The sequence below is a fragment of the Camellia sinensis genome, chromosome 8 (genome assembly GCF_055761805.1).
Source record: "Camellia sinensis isolate YWXY chromosome 8, ASM5576180v1, whole genome shotgun sequence".
Lineage (NCBI taxonomy): Eukaryota > Viridiplantae > Streptophyta > Magnoliopsida > Ericales > Theaceae > Camellia > Camellia sinensis.
The window spans coordinates 184,523,897-184,546,348 of NC_138968.1; the positions used below are offsets into that span (position 1 = coordinate 184,523,897).

At 30.3% G+C, this 22,452-nt stretch overlaps 1 pseudogene; it reads right to left on the bottom strand.

The window, feature by feature from the left end:
• Nucleotides 1-21,198: 21,198 nt before the first annotated feature.
• LOC145798338 (secreted RxLR effector protein 161 pseudogene) lies at nucleotides 21,199-21,504 on the bottom strand (annotated as a pseudogene).
• Nucleotides 21,505-22,452: the final 948 nt, after the last annotated feature.

A 22,452-nucleotide genomic window follows, 5' to 3' on the forward strand; every position in this document is an offset into this window, starting at 1 on the left:
AATCACTTTTCTTGGTTTCCATTTTTTAAAAACAGTTTTCAAAAAATTCTACACTCTTATTTTCCATTTTTTTTGTTTTTACTGAATTTTTTTAATATTTTATGCAATTTTTTTACTTTTTAGACACACCTAACATAAATGCACCTAAAAAGTAAAAAAATTGTAAAAAAAAATCTTTTAAAAATTCACTAAATACCAAAAATACAAAAAAATATAAGAATTTAGTACATTTTTTGTATTTTTATGTATTTCTTAATTTTTTAAAATATTTTTTCACAATTTTTTTACTTTTTAGACACATCTAAGTAAGGTGCATCTAAAAAAATATAAAAAAATGTTTAAATTTTAAAAATATTCACTAAAAACAAAAAAATACGAAAATCAAAAAACTCAATTTTTAAAAAATTTAATCCAGAAAACTCAAACCAAACACAGTGAATAAATCTTTTAGATGTTTATTTATTTATTTATTTTATAAAATTAATTTTTATTATGTGTTTGGACGTTAATTATGTAATGAGTGATTGCCACAATTGAAAAGTTATGAATCAAAATGATAAAAGCTTCAAACTATACATATTATTAGTGTAATTTGTCCAAAATTAATAAATGGATCTTGATTCACTGGGTTTACCGAGAAAGGCGTAAAATCCGGGAAAAATTATCAGGTGAGTGGGCCGTGTAGGTTGGGACCAGGTCCAGAATATCGCCACGTGTCTCGTTGACCTGACGTTTGGATTTATGCTCTTCAGAATTAATGCAGAAGATGATGCGTAGCTGTGGGGGCCACAGGTGACGGACCAATTAGAAACAGCAATTCACGTGGATCTGTCTATTAGCTCACTCTATTTGTTTTGTAGTGGAACCTACCAGATAAAATCTCAACCAGTTCGGCGTTGTATTAACTTTTTTTTTTTTTTTTTTAGACCACAAATAATTAAGGATTGTTTAGAGTGCCCTAAATAAGTGTATTTTTTTGTCTTTTTAGACTAAAAAATTGAGAAAAAAATATGGATATTTGGGTTAATTTTTTGACTTTTTATAGAAAAATATGTATTAAAAAATTATATAAATTAGTGTGTAGGAAAAAATTAGAATTGAGAGTTATGCAACCGTTATTAAAAATTTGTTTGGAAGTATCTATAAATCTTATCTCTAAAAATGATGATCTATTTAGTTATAAGGAATTTTTTATAGATCAGTTACTGTTATTGATTTTGGAAAAGTAAATTTTAATATATTATTTAAAAATTAAATTTATGGTTATACCTTTATTGCTATTATGTTACTTCTATTTTTTTATTATTATTATTATTTTTTTTTTTGTGTTAGAAAGGTAAGGTACACAATATATGGAAATCAAATTTTGGGCAAATTTTTATATAAAAATCTTATTTATTTAAAAAAAACATTTCAAAAGGGTGTATTTGATTGGACAAACTAAATAAGGGGATTATAATCCATCGGACTTGAATCCTAGGACCGTGAATCCCATGGACTATTTGGTTGGATTATATATGTATCCCATGTTTATTTTCTTATGGGATTAGATATCTAGAAATGACTATTTTAGTGAATCCAATATTTGGGTGGACAAACTGGATAAGATAAATGTTCAAAAGATTATTTTACCATTTTCAATTGTTTACTAAGTAATAGTAATATTAAACATATCTTTAATATTTTAATTATTTTTAGCTATATTAAATAAAAATTTATTTTATTTTATTTTTACACAATTTAATAAATTTATTTAAAAAATTAAATAAATAAAATATCAATAAAAATATGAAAAAACTGGTCTAAGATCTCTGTCCAACTTTTGATAAGAGGAGAGGTCCACAATAATATTTTTTTTATGCCTAAGGTCCCTCAACCTTATTTTACATTATAAAATACCTAATTTACCCTTTTTTATAATATAAGTTTGTTTGGATTTTAACAAACTGAATATTCTATTGCAGTTTTGTAGAAGTTTTCATGAGGATGGACTTCAAGGTGGAGTTTTCGTAGGGATTTTGTAAGTGTTGCAGTGGACTTGACGATGGAGATTATTATGATCGTGTAGGTGTTACAGTGATATTGATCGTGTAGGTTTTTCAATGAAATTGAATTAGGTATGTTTTCGATGGAGATTCTATATGGATTTCGATTTTTGTTTTAAATTTTATATAAGGATTCAGATTTCATATTAATTTTTCGAGTGTATTTTTGCATTAGGTTTTTGTTTTCAATTTTGATCAATTTAAAAGAGAGGCTATCTCAATAAAGTTGTTTCCGATTTTTTGAGTTGATTTTTCATTCTCTGTTGTTGATTAATTTTAGAGAGAGGCCAACTTGATAAAGTTGATTTTGATTTTTGGAGTTCATTTTTCATTCTCTATTTTTTGATCAATTTCAAAGAGAGGGGACAGTGTGGTTGATTTTGATTTTTAGAGTTCATTTTTCGTACTCTGTTTTTTATCAACATACTTATCAATGATAAATTTTGTTCTCTATTTTTTAAAACCAGAGAAATTTTTTTAAATCAGAGATAAGTGTAAATTTCTTATCATTTTTTGTTCTCTATTTTTTCTTCACTTTTGTTGGTATAGTTTAGAAAAAATTATAAGTTTGTTATTATAATCCAACAAAAATCACAAAAAAAATTATAAGTTCATATGGACATATTATTATAAGTTTCTAATGCAGATAGAATAATAGAGAAAATTAAAAGTTTGTACTTCAGTGAAAATCACAGAGAAAATTGTAAATTTGTAGTCCAGTGAAAATCACAGAGAAAATTGTAATTTGTTATGGACATGTTATTATAAATTATTTATTTTTTTTTTTTTCTCAATTGAATGTTTTGTGAGCATAACAGATCTTCTCTATGAGCTTCTCTGCGTTTGTATGGAATAGTTAGCATTTTTGTCAATTTGATGTTAATGTGCTTTTGTTTTTGTTATCTTGAAAGTGAATATAAGTTATTAAATTTCTCTAGACTTTTATTTGTAATTCAGAGAAAATTATAAGTTTGTTATTCACTTTCAGTTTGTAGTTCAGAGAAAATATAAGTTTGTAGATCAAAATGAATATAAATTTTTGTTTCTCTGAGCAAAAGTTATTTTTTGTATTTTTTCTTTCAATTTAGATGGACAGTGCTATATTTTTTGTTATCTTGAAGGTGTATATAAGTTTACAAATTTCTCTAAATTTTGATATGAGTGCAATATTGCACAATCACACAAAGAAAATTGTAAGCATGTAGTTTAGTGACAATCACAAAGAAGCTTATAATTTCATAACAGATCTTCAATGTGATTTTTGTCTATAATTGTGTTTAATAGTTAGCAGTAAATTTATCTGTGATTCTCTCTGGATTCATTAAGTTTTCTGTGATCTTGTTTTTGTTATCTTGAAGGTGAATATAAGTTTGTAAATGTCTCTGAACTTTTATTTGAGTCCAAAGAAAATTATAAGCTTGTTATTATAATCTAGAGAAAATTATAATTATTAGAAATTTCTCTGAACTTTCTGTTGTTCTTGTGAAGAGTTTTTATATTGAACAAATTATTTTTCTTATTTTTTCTTTCAGTTTTGATGGACAGTGTAGTGTTGTTGCTGTGCAAATATAGAAATGATACTATTGTCATTAATATTTCATGTGAATTGAATTTTGAGGATTTGGTTGGCATTTTGTATAAAACATGGGAGATTTAAAACTTGAGACGATATGTATTTCATATTCTATTGTGGGCCATCCGAATTATATGGTTCGAAATAATATTGATTTTCTGAATATGTTGAGAGTTGTTTGTGTACATGGTGTTGATATAGTTGATGTTTCAGTTATTAGGTATAGTACTTCTGATCAAGAGGATGACGTGGGGTCTAATTGGGTAGATGTTGTGCATGGTGAATGTGATAGGCTCGTGGATATTGAAAGGAATTCACTCTCTAAGTTTTGTTTTCACTAAGAAAATGTGTTATTGTCAGCTAGTTAGCGAAATAATATTACGAGTGTTGGACAAAAGTTTGAGGGTAGTGTGGTCGAGTTCCGTACTGTTTTATGCAAGTATGCTATTGAGGTTGGTTTTCAGTTTACGTATGTTAAAAATGACAAGCTGAGGGTTACGGCAGAATGTGCATATAAGGAATCAATGGAATGTATGTGGCGTGTACATGCTTCAGTTGAAAAAACAAATGAGTTCTTTTACATAAGAACTTTGAACAATGAACATACGTGTGGTGTGGCAGTTCGTACTAGTAAACATGCTAGGATAACTTCCAGCTTAGTTTCTAGACTGATACTTGAAGAGGTAAGTGCAAAACCTTTAACTCGTCCAGTGGATGTTGTCAAAGAAATGAAAGACAAGTATTGGGTCTCAATCAGTTATAATTGTGGTTGGTTAGGGGTTGAAAAAGCAAGATGTAGTACATATAGAGATTCTTGTTTGTCATTCGATCAATTACGGTGGTATTTTGATGAGGCATTGAAGAACAATCCAGATAATCATTTTGAGTTAGATTTTGAAGATAACAAAATAGGTATTTTGAGTTAAATTTTGAAGACAACAAGTGTTTTAAAAGAGTTTTTGTGGCTTTCACGCATACATTACCGGTTTCAAATATTGTCGGTCAATGCTGTTTCTTGATGGAACATTTTTGAAAGGACGATACAAAGGAGTTATGCTTACTGTGACGGGAAAAGATGGGAATGAAGGTAATTGTAAATATATCTAATTTTATCTAAGTATGTGAATTTTCTATACATGTGGGAATTGAGTGAGTTTTCTATTTTTGTGGTTATATTTTGTAATTTTTCTCTGACACTTTGAATTTTTTCTGATTTTGGCCACTGTGTGAATTTTGTCTAGATTTTGGTCAGTGTATGAATTTTCTCTGTTGTGTGAATTTTATCTGTAGTTGGTCACTAAATGAATTTTCTCTGGATATTGTCATTATGTGAATTTTCTCTGTAGTTGGTCACTAAATGAATTTTCTCTGGAGTTGGTCACTGCATGAATTTTCTCTAGAGGTTTCCATTGTGTGAATTTTCTCTGGATTTAGCCACTGTGTAAAGTTTCTTTGGATGTTAGCAGTGTCAAATTTCTCTAGTTATTTATTGTTCTAATTTTCTCTGCATATGTATATCTAATATGCTTGTTCTTATTGTTTTGTAGGTTTTTTTTCCTATCGCTTTTGCCGTTGTTGATGCTGAGAATAAAGATAATTAGTGTTGGTTCCTTGAATATTTATGTGAAGTATTGGGATCGGAGAAGGTGATAAGTTTCATTTTAGATCGACATTATGGTATTGTGAAAAGAATTGCTAGGTTTTTCCCCAATTGTTATCATGGATTTTGTCTTGAATATCTAAAGAGAAATTTGAAGGATAGGTTATCATGTGGAAACTCAAATTTGGTTAGGGAGATGATTGTGTCCAAGTTTTCAGAATGTGTATATGCGCCAACAAAGTCATCATTCCATTTCAAGTTAAATGAATTAAAAAGTGAGGGATGAGACATTATGAGTGTTTTCTTGAGAAGTTTACCATATGAAAATTGGAGTGATGCATACTTTAAGGGGAAACGTTATGGTGAGAAGTATTCAAATGTTGCTGAGTCATTCAATTCATAGATACGAGAAGCTCGGCACTTGCCAATAACAAATTTGATGGACATGATACGATTGCAAATTATGAATATGAGGTCTAATAGAAGGCTGCTCTCTAGTAAATGGAATAAAGTTCTCTGTCATCGTATGGATAGTGTATTGAAGAAGGCTTTTATGGATGAAAGGACATGGAATGTGAGTTTATCATCTGATAATGTGTTTGAAATGCATTATTTTTCTTCGGTTATAGTTGATCTTGAGTTGAGAACTTGTTCATGTCGAAAATAGGAAATAAATGGGTATCGATGTCAACATATTGTTGCTGTAATTTTTAGGAGTGGAAAGAATTTGAATTCATTTGTTGAACTATTTTTTCATACTCATATGTATCGTCAAGCATACTCATTTTCGATTGGCTCAGTTCCAACTGTTGAAAACCCGGTGTGTAGCATTGATAATGCTATGATTTTACATCCATTGAGTAAAAGATCAGCTGGGAGGCCAAAGAAGAACAAAATTGCTTCTACTGGAGAGTTTAAAAGGGTGATGGAGTGTAGTTGATATGAGAGTATTGGTCGCCATAATAAGAGGACATACAAGGAGCCTTTGTTAAATAGTTGAGGATAATACATTTTATTGATTGAATAATACATTTGATAATTACTTTGTTTATTTTGTTTTGTGAAATGTATTTTTTGGGCAGTGTGTATATAATACCAATCAAATTCATGCAGAAAATTTTTCCAATAATAGTGAAAACTACTTTTTGTATTGTGTTTTAGAAACATACTTTGAGAGTGCCTTTATAATACCAGTCAAATTCATCTAGAGAAATTTGCCAATAGCAGAGAAATTTACAATGGGCATTGTTTTTGTTGAAATGTACATTGTGTTTTGTGAGGTCAAATTCATCTAGGGAAATTTCCCAATAACATAGAAAATTACAGTGTGTATTGTGTTTGTTGAAACATACTATAAGTAGTGTGTTTACAATACCAGTCAAATTCATCTAGAGAAATTTTTCACTAGCAGAGAAAATTCTCTGTGCATTGTGTTTTGTGAGGTCAAATTCATTCAAAGAAATTTGCCAATAGCAGAGAAAATTACTATGTATTATGTTTTTTGAATTTGATGATTGTTTTGTACCAACACAGTGCATTACAGATAACATGATCATATAGGCACCTTCTTGGCATGATATAAGTTAAATTTCTCAGTAAATTTCTGGTAACTTCATACCAGTCAAATTTATCCAAAAAAATTTGTCAATAGAAGAGAAATTTACTATGGGCATTGTGTTTGTTGAAATGTGCTTTGTGTTTTGTGAGGTCAAATTCTTCCAGAGAAATTTGCCAATAACATAGAAAATTGCAATGTGCATTATGTTTATTGAAACATACTATAGGTAGCGTGTTTATAATACCAGTCAAATTCATTCAGAGAAATTTTCCACTAACAGAGAAAATTCTCTGTGTATTATGTTTTGAAGCTTCAAATTCATCTAGAGAAATTTGCCAATAACAGAGAAAATTACTGTACGCTTTGTGTTTTTTGAATTTGATGGTTATTTTGTACCAACACAGTGCATTACAGATTACATAATCATATAGGCACCCTCTTGGCATGATATGAGTTAAATTTCTCTGTGAATTTCTAGTAACATCATACCAGAGAAATTTCTACAGACAACTTTCTCTGTGTGGATTGTGTTGACGATCACCATTTAGCATACATTATAAAAATATATATTTTTAACCATTGATAGCTATGAAATTTACATTAGTCAAAAAAAGATATATACATATATGTCAAACATCATAATTCCTTCAATGTATGAAAAAACAAATTGAAGGGTTATTCCTAATTACATTGTGTGCGTTGTCTTCCTTTCACTAGTGTGCTTTCACTATTATACTTTTGGTTCTTCTTTTGGTGGTATTTGAATTGGTTCTGTCCATGACTGGCCAACTTCGGTCACAAATCTCTCTATGATTTCTACTCTCTTCAACCTTACGTCTTGTATTGACAATTTCGAACTAATAGGTTCATGGTTGCTATAATGTCTCATTATGTAGCATACAAAGAGGCCACAATCCACACTGCATACAAATTATAGATATAGTTAGTTTTAAGAAACATTCAAATTAGATTATCTTATTTATAGATATTATATGAAACTTACGAATCAACGTCTTGTTGTAGAGCATTGTTGACATATTCAAAGTCTTAATTTGTGTTTTGTGAGTCTATTAATTTAAAAGAGGGTTGTGATTGTGCCTCTCTTTCAAGGCAAGCATTCAAAAAATTCTTCACATAATCTTGCTGCAAAAAAATAATTTTTAAATACAGAGAAATTTATACACAAATTAATGGGATTTTATGAAGATTATCATCACATAAACATTATCATAGATCAAAGAAATTTGTACTCATTACTAATTGTTTTGCATCTTTGATATATTTGTCTTGTGCATCATCCCTCCTTGGCCTTAATGAGTTATAGGAAATTTCCGTCATCTTGATGAGGTTCTGCGGTTAGAGAAAATCAAAAAAATGGCTATGAGAAAGTTGAAATGATAGGAATTTCAGAAATATACACACAAAGAAATTTAAATGCACACAACTAGCCAGAGAAAATTAAACTAGTGACACAACCGTCTTCAAGAAGTATCTTAACAAGAGAAAGTAGTAAATAAATTCTAGAGAAAATCAAATAAAAGAGTGGTAACATACCAAGCTCATGCATGTGATAAAAATAATGAAGTTAGTTGTTGTCCTTTTCTCCTTTGGTCAGCAAATAGGATCTCTCCATAGCTATTAATGACCTGAAAAATATCATTTATAATTGTAACACTGGTTTATAAAGGCTGATGGAACATTGCAGAGAAATTTTGATGAAAGACTCACATTGTTGGCAATTCTTTTTCCTTTATTAGGTTTCCAATATCTTCAAAGGTAATGAGATTCAACTCACTTGTCCAGATTAAAGCCCTACAAGATAACAAAGAAGGGATTTCATAATTGTTAATGCAATATAAGTTAGTAAATTGTTGTTTGTTATCTTCTATTTTATTTATTGTACTTACTCGAGTCTAGACACATTTGATATGTGCCGCAAAATGTCTTTTACATGTTCTTTTACCAATTTTGAAACCGGTAGAGTTTGTAGAAAAACCCAAGATTTTCTGATGCTTATTGGTTGAGGCAAGACGTACTCATCGGCAGCAAGTACTTTTTCGTCTTTGGTGGTTTGCTCTATTTGCTTTGCAGCTTACTTTGAACCTCTAGTCACCTTCACAATTTTGAGATATTGAAATTCTAGATCTTACTGCTTTTCTTTCCTTTCTTTTGCCTTTAAATTCTTTATCATTGATGTAGAATCTTTTTTCACTGTAGACAGTGAAAATATCAGTAAAAGTTAAATTTCTCTAAAGTAACAGATCATATTTCAATATGTAAATTTATTTGATTCAATATTTTCTAATTACCATAGACTTTTGTCTTTTGTTTTGGTTGTTGTTTGTGTGCCACTTGTTCTTGATGGGTTGTTGGTTGTTGTTCCACTTCTATTCCAACTATACACAGTGAAAATCAAATAAGCAAATAGACAGAGAAAATAAAATAAGTAGCAGAAATCAACCGGTCAAACTAATATGGTCAGAGAAATTTAACTTCTAGAGAAAATTACCATTGATAGAGAAAATTGTAATAAATACAAATTTCTCTTAGTTATGTTAACACAAGAACATAACTTTTTGTGGCTCAAGATTTTCACTGACCTTGGGGTTGAACTTGCATTGGTGTTCAGTAAGGTTGTGTTGCTAGTTGGATAGATAGTTCTTGAATTTATTCATGCAATCTAGTATTTTCAGTTTCAAGCTCTGAAATTGAATATCTCAACTGTTAATTTTTTTTTTGTATCATCTTCTTTTTGAATCTCTAACATCCTTAGATTAATTTGGTTTGTGTTATCTCTTTCTTGAAGTTCTGAGTTATATGATGTCAATGTTCTTATTGCAATTTCCTTTTCTGCAAGTAATTCATTCCAATTTTTCTCTTTTTCTATATTGGATTTAAAAAGTGCCTTTAATCTTTGATATAGATTAGTAATTTGAGCATCCTTTGATTCCTCAGTGCCTTTATTCTGTGTTGCCTTCTCCTTCTTCATTCCTTCCTTCTTCTTCAGATGAATCTTCTAATGTTTCTTTGAATTTAACAAATGCCTTTTTTGATTCTTTCTTCTTCTTTTTAACAAGACAAAACTCCTTTGATAGGTTTTTAATTAGCTCCTTGTTATCTATCTTTAACAGGAGGCTCTTTTATTAGAGAAATGTTAAAAATTGGCTGAAAGAAAAATTTAAATAAGGTAGATAAAATTCATCTAAATCATACTAATGAGAAACAAACTTCAGAGAAAATTATATGGGCCAGAGAAAATTACATACAAGGAGACATAATTTTATGGGTCAGAGAAAATTATGAAACAAACGACATAATTTAGATGTCAGAGAAAATCAATCAATGCAGATAAGTTAATGTCACTATAATTGTGGTCAGAGAAATTTGAATTCTAGAGAAAATTCATTACAAGAGCATAAATAAACAGTGTTAATCAAAGAAGCAACATAAATTGAAATTTCAAAGAAAATTGATCTCAATCAGTCAAGGCACATAAGTTATAGGTCAGATAAAATTACACACAAGGAGAAATAATTTTATGGGCAGAGAAAATTATGAAACAAACAACATAATTTAGATATCAGAGAAAATCCATCAAGGCAAATAAGTTAATGTATTACAATTGTGGTCAGAGAAATTTGGATTTCATAGAAAATTCATTACAATGGCAGAAATAAATGAGTGGTAATAAAAAAAGCAACATAAATTGAAACTACAGAAAAAATTGATGTCAATCAGTCAAGGCCCATAAGTTATTCCATATAAGATATCGCATCGCAGAGAAAATTGATCTCAATCAATCAAAGCACAAGGAGGGAAACAAACTAGTGGTTAGAAAAATTTTGGAATTTCATTGAGAATGTAGTGGCGATAGAAATCTAACCTATCGAGGTGCAAGAGAGTGGACTGGTGTCCTCTACAACTGTTTGGTCAAGCTTTGCAGGTTCCACTTGGTACATCTTGGGAAGTCAATTATGTTACTGTGTTCCCAATCAATGATATTCGCATGTTCACATAGCCAATACTGTGATGGAAATTGAAGTAATTAAATTTTACTAAACACACAAATTTATAAGTATCATAACTGTAAATTTGAATGGAAATTCTATTTACCAGCAATACAATGACACACTTCGTAACTTTTTCTGGAGTTTTGTACAATGCTGTTATAGAATCGATCAATGTTGCTATGATTGCTTCTAGCCAATCATACTGCTTCATTGATTCAAGAGGTTCCACATACTTGATAAAGACCCACCCTATTGAATTTTTACTTGTTGCAAAAAATAGGGTGAGACACAAGTACAAGGTAACAATGATTGCTATATCTTTGAAGTTAGTTGGTTGCTTTCCTTTCATTGCTTTAACCAATGCATTCTTAAGAACAAGACTAGTGAGTCTTGTGTCCTTTGGGAATCTTCGCCTTAGGAATGCAGTTTTTGGCTTTTTTGAGTATCTTAATGACATGGCTTCTTTACCACCTTGCAAACAAAAAATCAAGGTCATGTCATTGGTTGTAAATGTCAAGTTCTTTTTACCAACTATGATTGCTTTCATTTTTTCATTGTAATGTTGGATTATTGCAACTACATCATCATCAGATTCATTGACTTCCTTGGATCCATCTTTCTAGTGGTTAGAGCTTGGATCAAATACTAGAATGGAGTCTTTTGAAGCTCTTTAAGTTAGTTTGAATTGAATTTAAGGGTTTGAAAAAAAGAGACAATAAATGAGAGGTTGAATCGGTATTGGATGCTGTAATGAGCTTTCATTCTTTGGAGTTTAACAGGTTTTTTCCCCCTTGAGCTTGAGTCTTTTGAAGTTGGGGTATTCATCTTGACGCTTGTTGCTTCATTACCTTTGACTTGTGTTTTTTGGCGAGGAGTTTGTGGTGTTTTGCTGCTTTTTTATCTAAGATCATAAGAAGACTCAGAGAGTTTCTGTTTCTTTTGTGGTGTTTCTGGTGTTTTGCTGCTTTTGCGTTTCGCCATTTCTAAACAATGAAAACATAAAGATGTCAACATTAAATCCCAGAGAAAATTAAACATGCTACAGAAAATTGAACATGTCAGAGAAAATTACACATAAGGGAGAAAACTAAGGTGGCCAGAAAAAATTATACACTAAAAATTAAATGTCAAAGTACTAATTGTCTTCCTGTGGAATACATCTAGCCATAGAAAATTTCCATTCCCAGAGAAAAAAAAAAAAAAAACAACATAAACATATTAGAGAAATCAACAAGGGATAAAAGTAATGTGGCAAAAAAAAATTATAAATTCCAGAGAAACTTAGACATAGACAAGAGAATACTAAGTGTTTTTGTGTGGAATACATGTCGACATAGATAATTTCCATTCCCAGAGAAAATAAACAAAGTAACATAAACATGACAGAATTTTTTTTAAAAATTAGTAAAAATTACATATAGATATAAAATATAGCCAGAGAAAATTCAAGAAAGAAACATAAATCTAGCAACCACAAAAAATGAAAATGCCAGAGAAAATTCAAACACATTCTAGAGAAAATTATACATTCCAGAGAAAATTTTCATTCCATAATATTCAAATGCCAGAGAAATTTACATACACAACCAGAAAAATTTAAACATGACAGAGACACACAAGGGAGAAAAGTGATGTGGCCAGAGAAAATTATAAATGCCAAAAAACTTGGACACAGACAAGAGAGTAATATTACATATAGATGTAAAATATAACCAAAGAAAATTCAAGAAAGAAACATAAATCTAGAAAGCACAGAAAATGAAAATGACACATGCTAGAGAAAATTAAATATGGCAAGCTAGAGAAATTTATAGAACAAAGAAATTTGAATGAATTGTATTTGAAAATTACACAGAGAAATACAGAGAAATTAACCATGCCAAAGAAAATGGGGGAATAAACATGTCAGAGAAAATTCAAAGAAGAAACATAGGGTAAGCCAATACCAGAGAAATTTACAGACAAAAGCACACAAACATCTTCAAGATTAAGCTCAAAACTTAGAGAAATAACATTTTTCAAATTCATGTAACTTTTGATTACCAAATTGAAACCCTAATAAATGGAAGGCTAATATAATATGGAATTAACAGTGTTTCCAGAGAAAAACTCGTTGGATTGTAGAAAACTTACCAGAATGATGATGAAACCTTAATTACAAACTGATATGCCCTGAGATGAAGATACACTAAGATGACGATGAACAGTGAAAACAGGTCAGAGAAATTTGTGAAGAAGGAATGAAAAAGTTTTAGCAGAAGATAATGAAGCATAATGTCGAGAGATAAAGATGATTGTGAAACCCTAATTCTCCTGTTCTCTTGCTCGTGAAGATGGTTGGATTTTTGGAATGAACCTGAATTGTCGGAATCCAGTGGAGTGTTCTCAGTTGATTTGTGAGGGTATTTTGGTCCAAGAAAGAATTAAAAATGCGCGTGTTCCAGTTGAGGGACCTGATATATCATCCCTTTTTTTGGTGTCCTCTATCCTTTAAATTACTATTATTAGAGAGACTTTAAAAAAAATTCCCCTAAAAATATATGTTATTTTTTTAATTAAAATTTTAAATAAATTTATTTTAAAAAATAATAATAATTAAATAATGAAATTAAATAAAACATTTATTAAAATTTAAATAATGAAATTAAATAAAATATAAATAAAATTTTAAAATAAAACATCAATAAAATATCTATAAAAATTTATTTAAAAAATTAGATAAATAAAACATCAATAAAAAGTTAAATAAAATTATTTTATTTTTAAATTGAGACATTTATATTTTATTTTTTTTATTGAATTTTACTTAATATAATACATAATTAAATAGTAGAGGGTCAAAATGGTCATTTCACCACCTAATCCCATGGGATTGTTATCCCATGAAAATTGTCCCGCACACCCCCACATATGAGCGATAAGGAGTCCTACCGGGCTCCTACCGGACTCCATGTCCGGCGAACTAAAAAAGAACAAACACCGGATAAAAGGCTTCCAATAAATTATAATCCAAATAGTGTTTAGTTTCCCCTAATCCGGTGAATCAAACGCACCCAAAAGAATACAAAAATGATTTAAAATATGAGATTCTTTAAACATTTTAAAATGATGTAAGATTTTTCAAATATTTCAAAAGGAATACAAAAATTACTTTGTAAGTTTTGGCCAAATGTATAATTTCAAATTGTAATAGTCTAACGTAACACTCCAACATAACACTTCAAAAAAAATAATTCAAACTGTGAGTACTACGTTTGGAAAAAGTACATGTGTTACATTGTAGTATGTTACAATTGGAATGTTAAATTTGAGATTACACTGATTGGAGTGTTACGTTTGAGAAAAGTACATTAAGATTTTTTTTTTTTTGTGTTAAATTGGAGGATTATGTTTGGGAAAAGTACACCAAAGAGTTTTTTTTTTAGTATCGTTACGTTTGAGAAAAGTACATTAAGGAATTTTTTAGTGTTATATTGAAGTGTTACATTAGAGTGTTAGGTTTTTATTCATACTGTGAGATTTGTTCTAGAATAAGGAAATATTCAAAACATCTATAGTGCAAATTGTCGAAATGTATAATTTTATATTTTAAGAAACTCACTTTTATCCCTAAAAAATTAAATACAAACATGTAAGTGACAACTACCCTTTTTATGTAATTTTCACTTTAATGGGACATTTGGGTTCATAAGAAAAAAAAGATAACTAAACGGTCTACAAGATATATTTTGGGATTTATTGGTGCTTCACTCCTAAATAAATATATTTTTTACTTTTTATAAAAAGATATCTAAAAAAATAAAAACGTGATGTGATTTAAATAAATGCACTTATCTAAATAAGTATACTTATTTAGTTTATATCAAATAGTGCCTACATATTTTGTAATAAAGAATGACAAATACCCCCTACACATGGTTTAATATTATGATTAAAGTGAAATGAATTTTAAAACTAGAAAATATTTAGGTCGCGCTTGGGAACAAATTATTTTGGTAATTTTTTTAATTTTTTACAAAAAAAAATATACATAAAAATAGAAAGAGTGATGTAATAACTTATAATAACCTTTTAATTAAAACATGTAATTATCAAACGAGACCTTCGATTGATAAATTAATCTGATTTAGATAATTTAGCATACCTTACTTTGAGAAAAGTATTTTAATACTTTTATAATTAGAGAGTTATCCTTGAAATTGTTCCACCTTGTAGAATGAATTAATGCTGTATACGTGTTAGAAGGATCTCAACATAAAAAATATCCTAAATTTACAAATTTGAACCAAACATGGTCTTAGATTTCTTAGGAATATCAAAAATTTTATTTATTTATTTTTTTGACAAGTAGAGAAAATCTAATGTTGCCCTCTCTTTGTTTGGTTGGAGAGAATTTTTATTTTATTTTATTTTTTTTAATTTTTAATGAAAAGAAAAAAACTTTTTGGCAAGGGAAAACCATGTAACCTTTTCGCGAAAAAGGGATAAAAATAAAGTTCAAATAAAAAACATTAACTTCCATGGACACAAAATTAAGGATTAATTATATATTATTAAGGAAGCCATTACACCATTCATATGTATGTGACTGTGAGAGAGGTTTGCCAACAAGAAGACAGTGTGGATAGCTAATGTCAAAATTCGATCACAAAATTCAGTTTCAGTTGTCAAAAAAAAGGAAAAGGAAAAGCTTGGATTGAGTTTATCTGCTTTCTTAAAATGGTTTGCCCAGGGTCAATGAATCCACTTGTGGAAATTATTTTTTTCTTAAATTGGATTGCCCAGGCTCATTGAACCATTGTGAAAAATAATTTACCATAGTGACTTTTTTAACTTTTTAATTTTTTTTTTATATAATCTATAGGGAAAAAAAAGAGAGTAAAAATTTCAAGGGTTTTCCTAGTGGACACTATTTGAAAACTGGGAGTTTTTTTTTTTTTTTTTTTTTTGAACAGCAAAGAAAAGGAGGTTCTGTGGGGGCATCACGACCTCCGCAGGCCCAGATCCCGGGGTAGCCGGTTGCCGGCCTGGTTTAACCCAACCCATAGGAAGGGACCTACCACCAAGGCACCAGTGGAGCTCATCAACCGTCTCAGCCCTGACCAAGTGCGATCGGAGTACAGCGCGAGGTCTTAAGAAAGAGCCCCTGAAAAATCCAAGATTTTCGCGCCCCCAGGAGTCGAACTTGACCCAAGGCTGTGGGAAGGCAATGCCTTCACCACTGGGCCACCACCTTCGGTGGTAAACTGGGAGTCTATTCCTCTAAATTTTAGATTCAATACTCACTATAAATTCTTTGAGACCTGATACGTACATTAAAATAATAATAATAATAATAATAGTAAATAGAAAAAATAAAAAGGGAACTTATGTATAGATTCTAATAGGTGGACTTCCAATAGGTCCAATGATAATTAATGACATTTTTCATGAAACACTATTAAAAAGCGTCACTAATTGTTAATTTTCAATAACAGTTTAAAAATTATCACAAAAAATGTCACTAATTATAATTTTTAGCTACAGTTTAAAAAAATCATCACAAAAAAGAAGTCATTAATTTTCAATTTTCAGTGACAGTTTGAAAATTTTGTCACTAAAAAATGTCACTAATTGTAAATTTTAGCGACAATTTATAAAAATCGTAACAAATTTTTTTTACTAATTATCAATTTTTAGCGATAAATGTAAAAAATCATCACAAAAATTATTTTTAGTAATGATTTTATTGGGACTTATTTTCAATAAAACTTGATGACAATTTAATTCAATTATTAAAAACTATTGATAATTTATCCAAAATAAAGCTCAAATTCAAACATCACATCTAATAATATTCTACTGTGAAAATTAATTCATTCTAGAAATGGAGTGCGTAGGGTCAATGAACCACTCAAAATTAGTTTAACAAGATGTTTTGGTCTAGATCTAGATCTATTTTTTTCCAAACTTATAATGGAATACCCACCTTACATGAGGAAACATATCTATCTATACAAAATTATCACATCATTTTTTTGAAAAATTATCTATAAAAATTTGGAAGACTAAATTTTTCGTGAAACACATATAGGTTTAAATCATCCACCATAAGTAGTGAAGGATGGTTCTATGAAGAATAAAATCAAAGATACATGTTTGAATCAATGCATGTCGTTTTCGATGTTGCACACATGTCTCTCATAGTGGACAACCCTTCTGTCATCACTAAAGTTATGCATAAAAACACATCATATATACAACAGAAAACTTTATTAATTCAAGCTCATTTGGATAGAATTCTACTTCACAAATTTTTTTATTTTCAGAACACAAAAAGGTGTTGCACAATGACATTGACATTGAAGCTATAGCTGATTAATTAAAAATAATTTGCCATGTTTTTTTCTTGTAAACATTGCTTTTCTGAAGTGCTTCAATATGCAATTGCATTTCTTTTGGGTTATGTTATATATTCACGCCTTACAGGGATGAAACGCATTCGTATATAAGTTTATGTTCAATACGGACAAATCTTTTTGGGTTAATTATACTTAGCAAAATTCTAATCTTGTCATATTCAAAATTGCAACGGTTAGCCCTCTACATTGTAAGTCAAGTTGTAATATTATTCTTTTATTTATCTAACATTAATGAAGCTTTGATAAAAATTGGCATGTGGGCTACACATCACAATTTTCTAAAGCCACAATTAAAATTCAAGGGATTAAAATAGAATTTTAATAAAAGAACGTGGGACTAAAGTAAAATTTTGTGAGAGCATAGGAGACAAAAATAGAATTTTGGTGAATTTAAAAGATGTTAATGAGCCAAGAAAGTGTCACATGTGTTTAACATGTCAATTTCATTAGTCTCATTAACGTCATCTAGCCGGAATGGTAACGTTCAGTGGCGGATCCAAAATTATTGTTAAGTAAGGGCAAATTATATATAATTACAAAATTATTATCAAAATTTATTTGATTACTTTATATCAAAGTTTCGTATACTAAAATATTCATTTTGATAAGCATAAAAATTGAACATTATCATTAAATTTGCAAATAGAATTTTCAATATAGATATTTGCAAAATAAAATAAAAAATATCAAAATACAATTATAAAATACTTCTTACTCACTGCACAAAATCAAAAATAAAAAACTCAACATAAAAAACTCAACATACAAATGTTTTTTTTTTCCCACTGATCATAGTCACTTTCAAGTAGTAACTAATACCAATTTGAACTATAAGCAGTGGTGGAGGGAAGTGAGGACCAGGGGTTCACGTGTCCCTGGATTTTGGATTTTTTTTTTTGACATAAAAAAAATATTTTAAATAAAAAAATTATAAAAATATTATTAGAGTGAAATGTCAATGATATTTTAAAAATTATGAGAATAATAATAGTTATTTTGATTGAAAATGAAAAGACTATTATAAATCATATTATTTATGAAAATTTTATGAAAAATTTTGAATGTGACGATGATATCATTATTATTGACATGCAAGTATAAGTAATCTCACTATAAGATATGAAATTTATTAGATTATTAGTTACATTTGACATGTGAGGTTCACTCTCTATGTGCTTATTTACTTTTAGTTGGTGATGTCACATACTAATGATGACGTGGTATTACCATTATATTAAATTTTTAATCAAACTTTGTATAAAAAAATAATTTATCATTATATAATTTATTTTAAGACTTATATCTATATTTTTTTTATATTGTCTATGATACACTAGTTATAAATAATATTATTTTTTTAATATTTCTCGAAATCAATTGTAAAAACTTGCGTGAAATATTTTTGTAAAATTTTTCGATATTATAATTATTAAGTGATCTCTCTAATTTAATTTTTTGGCTCCGCCACTAACTATAAGTTATAATCAAAGACTACTTTAGTAATTACGAAAGTCAATATAATAATTCATAACTAACATCATTTTTAAACATAATTAAACTTTATAATGGGACATAACTAATTTTGATGAAATAATTTTCTATCCCCATAATAATTCATAATATTTATTTAAATTATAACTTGTACATGACATACATATGTATTGTAGCATCACCTTCGGTAAACCTTTAGACAAATTGGAACTTTAGAAGAAATTTAAAAGTAAAAGGTAAAAAAAAAAAAACAATGAAATTTTGAAGGGCCAATTCTCTATAAATTAGAGACATAAGAGTAAATATAACATAGTTTATTAACATTTATGAAATGTTTGCGGGGTTAGTGCCACCCCTGTGTCTGCTTTTGGTGATATTTTGTAACTGAATTAAAAATGTAAGAGTTTAACCATCACAATTGAGAGTGGAGAGATCAAAATTAAATTCTTGTGAAAGTGTAAAGATGTAAGGTATAATTAATCAATATTTTTTCTTTGCATATATATGTTAAATTGTTTAGTAAATTGAAGTTTCTAGTTAATTATTTCAAAATTTTATTGATGTGATTCTTTTACAACCATTAATTATAAAATAAACATTTCCATTCTGAAGGTAAAATATACGGGTAATCATATTACCTGATGCGAAAATGGTTTGGATCGAATGCTTGAATTATGAGTCTCATCTGGAAAGCCCTCGTCAATTGAAAAGCTACTAGAGTTTCTCAATAGTTATCCACACTCCAAATTCCTAGGCTTTTAAGATGGTAGCCTTAAGATGAATAAATAGAGAGAGAAATTATTGTTTTTTTGGTGTGTCTACACAATGTTGAGCATGAGCTCTTATATAGGCATATATGGCAAACCATATGTACCTCATGGTTAAGCCACACCATGTGTACCACATGTCAAAGACCATGTGTCCCTCATAGTTTCCAAGACCATGTGTCTCTCATGGTTAGGTCATGTGTGAATGAACCATGTATACCATGTGACCTTCAAGGTTAGACCACACCATGTGTACCACATATGATTTCCAACATCTCCCACTCATCCACACATTCACATCATGTGTTATATGCTCAATCATTATTTCTCAATCTCTTATTCAATCCACCCTTCATGCGGAAAAATGGAACATGCGACCTGACGATAAGATATAAGGTAGGAGTGCTATATTAAGCCACTATAAAATTACATAGCACATCACTCGAAATATCTCGTCTACACCCCAAATTCATTGAATCACACCAGATCAAACATTTTAAAAACTCATCGTGAGTCATAGCTCATAAACATGCTTGACTTCAACATTGTATATGTACTCATGATTATATCATGACCTCAAATCCGACACAATCGCCCGGACAATGAGCTACAATACAAGAGTATGATTTCTAACAATCTTCCCTAACCACTCATGCCAATTCACTCAAACTTGACCGCTTTCCTAGACATAGTCCTCTGGATCGTATTCATCATGACCCTTGGATGACCTGTTAAAGTAGCGACATCAAGTCATCACTTCATGACATAGTTCCATGTTCAAGGGTATAGAGTAGGCCTATTATGGTCCTAACAGGACTCACACAGTGCTAGAGCAGGGATCCATCTAGTCACTCCCTTAAGTGGTCGACGGTAGCACATACAATATGATATGTATACTACGGTGGAGCTCTCACTAATTTGGGTCTGTCGCTCTCTAACACTATACAAATCTGAGTCTAGTCGCTATACAAACTCCTAACTTGAGTTTCTTAGCATATTCGCTCATCAAACACTTATCTAAGACCTCACATTCGGCTATATCCAGGCTTCATAAAGCTGTGGATAACTTCATGTTTGACTTTTTTAAAGTCTCATCTTAGCCAATGCTAAGGCAACAACTTATAATAATAAATGAGTTTTGTTCACTTCTCAAGTTACAAAACATTTACCCCGCTGGCTCTCTAAGCTCCAAGATAAATAATATCTTATCCCACTCGCTCTACAAGTGCCAGGGTGAGAAGGCCGATCTAAGCCTGGTGACATTATATACAATGTGTGCTAATAGTATCAATCATGTCATAAAACCACATGAATAAATAATTATGCATAAGATACTGAAAAAATATCTAACAAAGTCAATAAGATATCCACAAAAACATCAAATCCTACGAAGTCCTAAACTCCTAACATGAGTTTGGAAAACGTCTCTAGGAGTGGCTTTAGTAAGTGGATCAGCCACTATCCTACTAGTGGAGATATGTTATAGAACTACCTTCCCTCGTGCAACCACATCTCAAATAAACTGAAATCGAATGTCAATGTGTTTGGTTTTACCATCATACTTGGGATACTTAGAATATACTAAAGTTGCCATACTGTCAAGATAGATAATAACAGCTTTATCTGCAAGAGCCGTGATCCCAAGGCATTGAAGGAATCTCCTTAACCAAACAGCCTCTTGTACTGCTGCTGAACAAGCAATGTACTCTGACTCCATCGTGGCCAAAGCAATGTATGATTGTTTCTTACTACACTAAGAAATAGTTACTCCACTAAGTAGGAATGAATAACCAGTGGTAGACTTGCACTCATCTTTATCAACAGCCGAGTCTGCATCACTGTATCTCTTTAGTCTCAAATCTCCACCCTGATAGCAAAGAATGAGATCCATCGTCCCATGAAGATAGCGAAAAATCCTCTTCACTGCTTGATAGTGAACAAGTCCTGGGTTACTCTGGTAACGACTGACCAATCCCACTACAAAACATATGTCTGGTCGAATACACATCATAGCATACATCAGACTACCAACTGCACTCACATAGGGAACTTTTGCCATTTGTTTGTTTTCCTCTTCTGTCTTAGGGCAAGAGTCAATGCTTAGATTACGCCCCTTGTCAATTGGAGTGTCAATGGATTTGGAATAATGCATACAAAACTATTCCAAGATCCTCTTAATGTAAGTCTATTGAGACAAACCAAGAAGCCTCTTAGAGCGATCTCTCAGGATCTTAACTCTGAGCACATAATTTGTCTTACCCATGTCCTTCATTTCAAAAGTAACAAACAACCATTCTTGTGTGGCGACAATCATCTCCATGTTATTTTCAGCTAACAAAATGTAGTCAACATATAACAATAGGATAAAAAAAACTCTTTCATGATCGTTTAACATACACACAATGGTCTTCCTCTATCTTCTCAAACCAAATGACGGCTTTATGGAATCTAAAGTACCATTGTTTAGATGATTGCTTTAAGCCATAAATGGAACGTTTGAGGCGGCATACTTTGTGCTCTTGTCCATTGACCTCAAAGCCTACTGGTTAATTCATATAGATCTCCTCATCTAGTTCTCCATTGAGAAATGTAGTCTTAACATCTATTTGGAAAAGTTCCAAATCCAAATGCGCGAAAAATAGCTAGAATTAGGCGAATAGAGGCAAATCTCACTACCAGGGAGAATGTCTCTTCATAATCTATACCATCTTTTGGGTTTATCCCTTCACCACGAGACGGGATTTGCACTTATCGATTGACCCATCAGCTTTGCGCTTAATTTTTAAGACCCATTTGTTACCAATGGTCTTGCGCCTAGGTGGAAAGTCAACCAACTCCCAAACTTGGTTCTGAGCCATAAAACTCATTTCATCTTTCATAACAGCTATCCGCTCATTAGTATTAGGTGAAACTAATGCTTTCTCATACGAAGCAGGCTCACCAAGATCCAACGAAGTACACAGGAAAGGTTTCCCCTCAATCTCATAATGACGACGAAGAATGGTTC